Below are 9,492 nucleotides of genomic sequence, written 5' to 3'. Positions count from 1 at the left end.
CTGAATACCGACCAGAAAACCGTTCCTCCTGTTATTTAAGAATGACATTTTGGTAGTGAAGATGAATATTTCATTCTGTCAGCTATGCTGCACATATGGGGCCTTCAGAATGAAAAGCGCTGCATGCCAGCCGGGTGGTGGAAGATGGTCAAAGAGGCTGACTGCTTGAGGGGAGACAATTTCTGCTGTTTCCTATATATATCACCCTGGAACATCCAATTTCCTGGCTTCTGGTGCACTGGCTGTTGTACAGGGATGCAAGAGGACAGAATCTTTGTGCCAGGTAGTTGCAATTAGCTGGACCTTCTGGCATCAGTATTTTTTCACTACAGGCTAAAGACCTACAGCTGGCAGGAGTCAGAGTCTTCTCAAGCTGTAGAGACTGATCATATTTTATTCAGTCTGAAAATTTTTTATTGCCTCACTACATCCTCTGTCCAATTAATAAATGGAGTATATCAGTTATAACAATAGTAAGGTGTTACTTTTCTATGGTATATGTGTGGGTGTGTTTCTGCCAGTTGACAGAGAATGCCTGATGTCAAAGGACAAAAGGGGAGACATTAATTTCTCTTTAATTTACAAAGGAATATAATTGTGTGCATTTTGTGGCAACCTTGCCTGCTTTTCATAGTGACCTAGAAGAATTCTGTTCAAAAGGGTGACAGGTTAGCAATTTGTACATGAATACCCAATGTCAGAAACGTAGCCCTTCTTTAAATAAGAAAGCAGAAGGTAAATCTGTTCCCACTGACTTCCGTGAGTCTGAGTGGTTTTTTGAGTCACTGTTTGTGGTGTTTCAGCCAGTGACAGAAAGCGATAAAGTGTTGTGGGTTATATTTTAATAAACCTTGTGATCCTGACAGGGTGTCTCCTAACCACTTCAATAGAAAAAAAAAAAAAAAAGTGAGGCTGGAAATGCTGCAAGGAGGAACCTGCACAGGAGTTTTTAGAGTCACTTTTTTTCTCTCTGGTCCAAAAGTATGGTGTAAAAACTTGTCCTGTTAAGTATATTGCCACCTTCATCTAGCCTCTGGAGGGGTTAGGCAAGACAAATAGAAGCTTCCTGAATTGCATAGGTTTAATTCCAAGATGAAGCAAAAGACTAGGCAGGCCTCACTTCAGAGAATATGAAAAAGGCATGTGAATAAATGGTCAGCTTTTGTGGTATGGCCAGCTATCCTTAGAGAATAAAAGATTTGCCATAAGATGATTGACTGCTGCATTTTATTTTTTCAGAACTGCTCTTTTCCAGCCTTAGATATAAATCTTCAGTATTACATTGATACTGAATGTATTTAAGCAAACTTCACATAAACTTATTTGGTATACCACGTGTTTATTGTGTTATCTTGCTAGTTGTGCCCTTATTTAGTTAAATAATTTTGTATGCTTTGCATTAAATATCTCTTAGCTCAGCTGCAGTTGTAAAATGCAGTATCATTTTCCACTGACTTAAGTAGGAGCAGTGTTTTATTTATGAAATCCATGTGATTTAAACACTTCCTTACTACTGACCATAATCTGTGATGAAATTGGATTTAGAGATCCTGTGTCATTGTCCTGTTGTTTTGGAACAGATTAAAGGATGGGAGTCTTTCATGAGTAACAGCAGAGGAAAAAGAAAAGTTCCTAGTTGCTTTCTGGAAGCCATCAGCCAATGTGATGTTTTCAGTCTCCAATAAGAGGATGATTTATTGATGACTTTTTGGAGTGTATAACATCACAAAGCCAACACCTTTTCAGGGCACCCTGGAAGTAAACATCCTTTTGCTTTCTTCATTAGTGAGTATCCAATTTCCAATTAGTGGATATCCATTTTTTTCCCCTCTTTTCTTACAATTAATTTCAATTTTTACAATGTTCTGATCTTTTATACCTTGCATGTTGCAAACTGTCACTGACTCTGAGTAATAAAAATAGTAAAAAGACATGCTGTAATACTTCCCTTTTTAGTACTGAAAAAATTTTACCTTTTGGATATATATCCATTACTGCATGTAAGTTCGGGCAAGATCTAAAGACATAAAAAGAAAAGAAAAAAACAATCCACTTTAATATTAAAAATTGCCATTGTTCTGTGAAACTTCTCAAAGAATCTAGCTTAACAGAATGAGTGAAAGCTGCAAGGATGGTAACTAAATTTGAAAAACTATTTGGCAGATTTGGAAGTTCAACAGTCTTGACCTTAGAATTTTGTTCTCTTACAGCTCCAAGTTTGGTGCAGTTACAGAGTGCTCTGCTCATTTTGCAAACATTCATTTTAGACATAAATATTGTAGCAGCCTTATTGATGTTTTAGCATATTCAGTATATTGTTCGAGGGATGAATTTGCTTAGGGAGATAGGAGCTAAACCTCTCTTTGAGCACGCAGCTGTGCCACTGCACATGGCTCCCTTCCCATTCTGCCAGCCAGCAGAATAAGTGCAACAATTTCCTCTAGTCCTAATGTGGTGTTACAGCCATAGGGAATATGTGAGATATATTGAGTGTGGAAGAGACACATAATTGGGTCTTGACTTTACTCTGGTGTCCTGGATGATGGTTCTCTCGTCATCACCCTCTTTACCCACTGGACCTTAGCTCTGTATCAGCCTGTCCAGTGACATTTATGCATCATTGCAGTAGACAGTACTTAGTATTCAAAAACAACAGCAAGAAATATTTTGCAATGGAGATGTGGCCAGGGATCACGTAAGGACTACATTAAAGCACACTTATTTATCTAGTATCTAAGCATCCGCCCTTGGACTTGCCCAAAGTTTGTGAAATACCAACACAAATCTTTGAGTTTCAACGGCCCCACTCTCAGGATTACATGCCAATTTAGGTTAGCAGCAGCTTTTGAACAATGAATGAAGCTCAGTGGTTTCCTGTTCAGTGAGCAGGCTGTAAACCACACGAGAGTCATCTGGTCTTTCACTGTCTGCTGCTTAGAGCATGGGCGCATCAATAATGAAACTCTTATTGATGTTACTTATCAGTGCTTTGAGAAGTAATGGATTTACTTACTTATTCGTTGGCAAAGTTGTCTTCCTGCTGTTTGAATCTGCTGGGCGATGGGCTATTGTTTTCCTGTTAGCTCTGACAATTGAACAAAGTTTACTGTTAGCAAGCAGCAGTAAGTGGGGAAGAAATGTGAGTGCGAGCAGAGTCAAAAAACAAGTTTTCAAATCTGGGGAGCATATGTAAAAGACTCCCTTCTTCTCTACCTCAGACATTTCCATTCTCTGAATGTTTTGCTGATTTTCTTGTTGTCTTCAACTATTTGGAGAAAAGAACAACTTTTCTCCTGCTGAGAGAATGAAAAGCTGAAAACTGAATTACTGCATCCAGTGTTTTGGTTTCTTTAGTTATTAAACTCTTGTACAATTGAATAGGAATTAAAACTCAGGGGCACCTATCCAAGATCTCTATTGCTTGTAAAATACTTGCTAACCACCAGCGATGTAGCTATCAAAGTCACAGAGATCAGTTCTCTTGGCCTCTCTACTTCTGGTTGCTCTTAAGCCCCACTTAGAAACAGAGCTCCTTATTTTAGTCATGTAAAATAGCACTGATCTGTGAATCCTTGAAACAAACACTGAGATGATTTCAGCTTTTACCCTTTGACTACCAGAGACTTTAATGTTTACAGCAGAGGAGTTAGGATTGTCTCACCAAATAACTCCTACGGATTGTAGAGATAGTCATGTTCTCTTGAACAATGTCACTTGGACCTAGTCCTGCCCAAATTCCTCTAAATTCACACATTCTATGGTCAGTGTTGTCAAATCAAGTTGCAATTTTTCTTTATAAATGTGCCCTTAAATCCTATTTAAAAACAACCCCCCCACTTTAATCAATATTTGAATTTGCAATTAATTTTTCTAACTGTCACCGTGGAAATACTAAAGGGCAGAAATGCAGAGACACCCATTTTAGAAGAATGAGAAGATTTTACTTTAATCTGCTGAGATAGCACAAGAGGTATGCTTGGAAAGTTGCTCTAACTGTAGAGGATTTTGATTTAATGGTGAAATGTATTCTGCTGAGTTATGTCCCTGGAACATCAGTAACAGAAACAGATAACTGATTTCTGTTGTCTCTATGCCCTTTATCATTCATGTATAATTTTTTTGTCCTTTAAAAGAGTTTTCTTTGGAAAACTCTTCCCTCAACTCCCCCTGAGGCAGTGTGTGTTACAAATGCAAAAGTCTATTGCATATCAATATTATACATACACTGAACATATTTTTTTTGTGTTTGAATTTACTGCATCCCTCGCTGACCCTTCTGGTGGCACATTTCCCAATGTGCACCTGAGAGTGAACGTTCTGCAAGTTCTCCCTTGCCTGCAGCAGGGAACTATTTTAGTCTGTTCAGTCTGATTTTGTCTGCATGTGAGATGCAGCACTGAGGTTGGATACCTCTTCTGCTGGCAGCTTCCATGAGCCCTTCAGTAGTACAAACACGTTACTGGTCACTCATAGCATAAATGGCTCAGAGGTACAGGATTTGTCAGGAACTCACCGTGGGTTCAGACTGTGAGGACATTTGGCACTTCTTGGGTGATCTATATTAATAAAATCTCCACCTTGCCTAAAATGATTACAAAAAGTCTTTTTGACGGTTTTTACTATCAAATACAGCTATGCCATTTTCAAAATCTGCACGTCTACTTATAGGGCCAAACCATTTTCCTTCACAGGATTTTCTTCATTCTCTGGTCAATGCTACAGCAACATTTCTCCCTCCTTCTGTAAAAGGTGAGATTTTTTTTTGTATGCAATTTAAGATACATTCACTTCTCTTAACTTAAAGGGAATGGGGAATTTCATTTAACTGCCTATGTTCTCTAACTTTTTCCATTTAAGATACTCATTCCCGACTGACCAGATAGAAACCCCTAAATTGTGTGTCCATGATAGTGCAGTTTAGTGGCACAGACAGAGCAGCAATACGCGTTCAGCTCAAGAATCAAGTTTCATTATGTATGGCCAGAAGATATACTGCGGAAAAAAATCCAGGGTAGGCTTAATTTTAAGTGCTGATTGACCAATATTTAACTGCAGACAGATTGTAATGGAGCACCTACAGATATACAGATGACATTTACATTAATGTCAACTGAATTCATCTTGATGGTTTCTGTTGCAATAAATTATGATTCATTTATGATGAATTGGGTGTACAAAAGTTTCTGTTTCAAAAACCTTAAAATTTCCAAGAGTCATGAAATTATTACGTAAGTTGTAAGATGCTTACTCCATTTGAAAGTTTCTTTACTTCACAGCATTTAAAGGTATTATTACTGGGGTAAATTTTACTTGCCAGGAATAAAAGTTTAAAAGAGAGAAAAGACCATTTTGTCTTATCTTAATTCTCTCTCTTCCATTTCAAGAGTGAAACAACAACTAAAGTAGCTATCCTATTAAGTAGACCTGCTCTGATTGCAATACTTTACAGGAAACAGACATTGTCTGATGTTTTGTTCAATCAGTTACTACTTTCCAAAGGCCCTGCCATACTCGTGTGTCATATCCTTCATGAGAGACTGTAAATGGCACAATTTGGCCCAAAATAATCAGTTCCCTATTGATTAAACATCATTGCACTTATCTGGTTTTGTAGTTAAGTTATTTTTGCAGTTATTTGGATATTTATTTTGTTTTGTACAAATGTTTGAGAGCTGCTATCAAAGAAGAGATCCTCCCTCTGCCAGGTGATTGGCAATTGCAAAGTCAGTCCCAGTCCAAAGGATGCCTAAAGGCAAGGGAAAAGAGGTGGATGCAGCTAACAAATGGGGGGTAAAACAACAAGCTGAAGGTAAAATTATTTTCTAGAAGGAAAGGAATAAAATATGGAGCCTGCAACTCTCTGCTGATTGCAGACATCTGAAGGTGGTTAGTGCCTTTGTTTGAAAATCCAGGCACCTGTCAGGCCATGGAGAGAGAAAAGCACTATTATATCATTGCTACTATTGAAAGAGGTCAGTATTATATTTTATGGGCTACTTAATGCAACAAAATGATCCTACTATTTATCACCCTGATTATCTCAATCCATGGCTTAAAGCTATTTTCTGAATAAATGTTTACCAGGGTGATTATTAAGGGATACAACCGTTCAGAAACCAGCTTGTTTCCTGAAATGGTGGCTGAAGGTGGTACGTGCACTGCACGTGGCAGTGTGATTGGATTTGGGGGGTGCTTTCCAATCACAAGATCACTCTGTTACACAGTGGTTTGAAAGTGCCTTGCACTGTTTATTTTTGTTTCCTGGTAACCTCTGTCTCTGTAGATGCTGTTAGAGTTTTTGTTGGGAGGAGGCTCAGCCACTACTGCTGTGGCCCTGGTTAGGCAAAACTGAAGTCAGTAGGCCAGAAGTGATTTAAAAATAGTTTAACAACAGATAACATTGTCAAAAAACCCTAAGGGAGCACGTAGCAGAGAGTTCACTTCTGGAAGTGGTGCATGTAAATAAGAAAGATCATGAACCTGACTTGATTGGGCTATCTCGTTATTGAAGATAAGCTTGGATTTCAAAGTTGCCTGAACTTGGCGTGCTTTGCCATTTTTGGTACCTGGATGTATCCTGCCTGGCCTCCAGATGCTGCTCAGGAGGGAACTAGGTCTATTTGCAGATCTTGGATTGAAGTTCTTTGGGGTGGTGCCTGCAGAATTAGGTATCTCGAAGCAGGGTCCAAAATCTCAGGGAGCTAGCAAAGAGCAGCTGCCTGAAATCACAGCCTCAGGGGTTGCCCAGGCTGCAGAGGAGATGTGTCCCATACTTGCAGCTTGCAGCTGGGAGCATAAGGCAGATGCTTGCTTCTGAGAGAAGGTGAAGGGTAGCTATCCATCATCTTTTGTATGAAGTAATCCAATGATTAGAGGAGGTATGCTGCTTAGTACCTCGATCATTGCTGTACTCTGCTTATATTTGCTCTCCACTCAGCTTTTAAGCCCTTTCGAGGTAGTTTTGGAAAAGCACAGAGTTGCCTTATTATGTATGTGAGAGAATTTGCAGTGCGCTCTGCTGGCTCTGGCTGGGATGGAGTCAGTTTTCTTCAGAGCAGCCCGTATGGTGCTGTGCTTTGGATTTGTGACCAGGACAGTGCTGATAACACACCCGTGTTGGGGCTGTTGCAGAGCAGAGCAGGAAGGATTTCTCTTTTCCCTTCTTCTGCCCTCCCAGCCAGCAGGTTGGGGGTGTGCAAGAGGCTGGGAGTCAGCACAGGTGGGACAGCTGATCCCAACTAACCACAGGGATAGTCCGTCCCATCTGACATCGTGCTCAGCATCAGATACTGAGGGAGGGTTCTTTTTTGGAGGTAGCCACTGCTTAGTGATGGCCTTCACACCACTTTGAGTTTTTTTCTTTCTCTTTCCTTCACTTACTAAACTGTCTTTATCTCAACCCACCTCAAGATTTCTCACTGTGGTCTTCCATCTCCTCCCCATCCAGGGTTGGGGAGGGAGCGAGTGGTTTGGTGGGGCCTGGCCACCAGCCATGGTCAGCCCCTCGCGTGCCCAGGGGCAGGCAGAGCCGAAGGGAAGGGAGGGAAGAGGCACTTGACCTTTCAGCTCTCGCAGGGGTTTCAGGATCACGGTTTTGATGCAGGCATATAAACATCCTCCAGGTCTGAGGCAAAGGCCTAACCGCTTTTCTAAAATATGTCCCAGATACCGCCCTAAAATGGAGCTTTTTTTTTTTTCTTTTATTTTATAAAGGTCAGTTTTATGAATCAGTAATAAGATCACCCGTGGAAACATTGTACTCAGTGTCGCAACATCAGAAGAAAAACTCTGTAAAACACATGTTCTTATGATTAACGTATTTAAACTACTAGAGCAGTGGTCCTCCAAGCGTGTCATGGCGAAGGGGACTTGTTCTGGTGTTTTTTAACTGCAAGTAAATGTTAGGAACATAATAATAAATATTAAATGCTATATTCTCTTAGCATAATTATGTAACTGATCACTTACAAAACTATTTAAAAATTGTGACGGGCACAATTCATTTGAATTATTTTCTTCAAAAAAGAGTACTCTAGGTTTCCCTGGCAACCTTTAAAATTATATGTATAAACACACCAACCAATCAGCATAATATCAGTTCAGATAATCCCACAGAAACAAAAATACAATGAACTTTAATTAATTATTGTACTGGTTAAGTGCAGATTTTAGAAATGTCAAACAGAAACATTTAGTGCCTTAGTGCCAAACTGCATTAAAAGCTGCAAAATGCCAGCTCTTTGAGAGTCCACATACAAAATATTAAAAGATACTAAAACTAGCTTATCACCAGGTTCCCTGGTGAATGTGTTATGAATCCCACTTCTCTGGTACTGGTTAACACAGGTATTCAGGCTGACAATTAGGATACACAGAATGCTCTTTTATTTCTATTACAGCCTCATCTAGTTTGGAATTGCTGTAACAAATCCCAGCCAGGTGACTTTGCGCTGGGTGGGAGAGATTAAAAAGAGAAAAAAATGATAACCCGTTGTGGCTGAAGGAAAGGATGGCACTATACTAAGGCGTATTTCAAGCCAAGTGTTCATGGTCTTGTAGGAGAAGGAAATATTTTACTCTGTGATTTTACTGCAAGTGCTCACAGAGACAGCCCTTTTAAGCCACTACTGTTGCAAAACTGAGATTTGTTTTTTTGTTGCTGTGCAGTTTAGTGACGCCATGCTGTGCAGAGAAATTCCTGGAAAAGATTTGGTGTTTGGCATGGGTTTCTTCCCACGTCTCTTTTATCGAATCAGACAAAACATATTCACACAGCAACAGAGTGTTTTTGGACACTTGAAGCCAAATGCTGCAGTATAATCTGAACCACATTGCAAAGATTCCTCGGGGAGGTGTGGCATGAAAATTTTGCCCCTGAATAGAAAAAAATAGTATGAACCTGAGCCTGCCTCCTCGTCTTTCCCTTCCTGTATGTCTCCTTAATGGTATGCTTTGCACAAGGCAGTACCACGCAGCTTCATTAATAACATACACTTGTTTAAGCATAGCATCTCCCATCCCAGTCCACACACTTGAGACCAGCGTGCATTTAGTCAGGTTTATGTGGTTTGAACTACTAATAAATTGTCAGGCAGTGACTTGCTGGCTGAAGAGACACTGTCAAGAGCGACAGGGGCTGTGGGTACCTGCAAGGTAACCGTAGACGTTTGACACTTGGAGGAACGCTAGTGGGAGGCTTTGGTACCCGTAGTTACTGTTCCTATTACTGTGCATGTTTATGCCAAGCACTCTCTTATCTACAACAGCAGCTCTGCCGTGGCACAGTATAGAGCAGGGAGATTAGGCAAACAGCGGATTGAAAAAGAAATGCTTATAAAGTGCAAATAAATAATATGGTCTCTCAGTAAGCTTTGCTAAACTCACCTAAAATCATGTGTTCTATGAGAGGATGAGGAAAACCACAAATGAACTCAATCTATGATGTGGGTAGGGTTTTCACATTTTTCATTCCAAGCAGTGAAATGCTAAAGT

This window comes from Calidris pugnax, unplaced genomic scaffold (genome assembly GCF_001431845.1).
Source record: "Calidris pugnax isolate Ruff unplaced genomic scaffold, ASM143184v1 scaffold14, whole genome shotgun sequence".
Taxonomy (NCBI): domain Eukaryota; kingdom Metazoa; phylum Chordata; class Aves; order Charadriiformes; family Scolopacidae; genus Calidris; species Calidris pugnax.
The sequence above is the reverse complement of the archived record's forward strand: the minus strand, read 5'-3'. Positions refer to the sequence as shown.